Here is a 1,444-nt window from a genome sequence, read left to right as displayed (position 1 = left end):
TCAATACAAATTATTGGGATTTGGTTTGGTTTTTTTTACAACCAAAAACATTTAGAAGGCCAATTCCAGTCACTTTTTTCATGCAAATTTAGATAACCAAATAGTAATTAATACACACATATTTAGATGATTTGCGAACTTAGTTTTCCACGTACAAATAAATAAAAACAACTTGTGAAAGGCTGACGAACATGGAAGCCGCTTCATGGTTCATTTTCCTCCGAAAATACCTGAAACATCATGTACATTACATGTTTCTTTTGAATTAATTAAAAAAGAAAGGGGAGAGAGACAAGGTTAATTTACCTTAATCAACAATCAGAAGGCATATCGAGACTGCACTTTGCTGGTAAACCCATGGCGAGTGTTGGATCGATCCCAAGAGAAGGCAGCAACATTGAATTCTTATAAGAACACAAGCATGTGAGGTTAGCTCCTTTAAGAGCCTCGCAGCATTGAGGTGTTGGGTCGACAGGATCCGGCTGGGTCACTGATGGCTTGCAGGCTTCCAGACCCTCATCGTTCATGTCACACAAGCTTATTGCTCTTGACCCTTCCACCATTAAACCCACCGTTATCATAATCACAACAACCAACTTCACTGTAACTGTACCCATTGCTACCTAATGATTTTGCGAGCAGTCTGCAGGTTAGGTTAGGTTAGGTTAGGTTAGGCTTAGGGTCTTTACTAGCAGTAAACAATGGCGATTGTGTTTGCAGAAATTATTAGGGGGGAGTTATAAAAGTGATGAGTATGGGATTTGGCATCACGAATTTTGGACCCGTGAATGAGAGAATTGTGGGTAAGAGGAGTCACGGGTGCTTCTCGGCCCACTGCCTTTCGTTTTGTGTGTTGGATTGTCGGTTGGCCATTGGCTTTTAGCGTAGGTGGGGTTCTACTTCTACTCATATAACCGCGACACCGAATCTGATATTTTTTAGATTCTGTGAATTATAAATTTTCACACTCATTTACGTAAATTCAATTTATTAAAAATTACCATGTTTCGTCTTAAATTAATATTTATTTTTTTCAATCAAGTAAATATTTGAATATTAAAATATACTTGTAGTTTAAATTTTACAAATTATTCTTTTTTTTTCGAATTTAAAAGTTCAAATCTAATTGTTAATACAAAATTATTCATTTTTTTATCAAATTTATTGATGTGACATTTTAATATAAAAAACAATTCACTTAATAAATATATAACAAAAAAAATGGTATTGCAATTGACTTGAATTTTACATCAATATTTTGATCAAAATAAAGTATGTAGGTTAATCAATGGCATTGTAAAAAATTGAGGTATCAAATTATGTCAAAAAGTTGAAGTACAAAGATCGAATTTTAGATTCAAGTGTATTAAAGGGATCGAAATTGAAATTTGACCACTATTATATAATCTTAAATTTAATTGTAGCATAGAGACTAAATTTGAAA

At 33.4% G+C, this 1,444-nt stretch overlaps 1 long non-coding RNA gene across 1 annotated transcript; it reads right to left on the bottom strand.

Moving 5' to 3' along the window:
- LOC107912519 (uncharacterized) lies at window positions 1–921 on the bottom strand. The gene is made up of 2 exons (XR_001688195.2): window positions 307–921; window positions 1–230 (listed from the first exon to the last, which is right to left on the bottom strand). It is a non-coding gene; the product is annotated as an uncharacterized lncRNA (long non-coding RNA).
- Between the last annotated feature and the right edge of the window lie 523 nt (window positions 922–1,444).

The sequence above is a fragment of the Gossypium hirsutum genome, chromosome D11 (genome assembly GCF_007990345.1).
Source record: "Gossypium hirsutum isolate 1008001.06 chromosome D11, Gossypium_hirsutum_v2.1, whole genome shotgun sequence".
NCBI lineage: Eukaryota > Viridiplantae > Streptophyta > Magnoliopsida > Malvales > Malvaceae > Gossypium > Gossypium hirsutum.
This window is presented reverse-complemented; position numbering and strand designations above follow the sequence as displayed.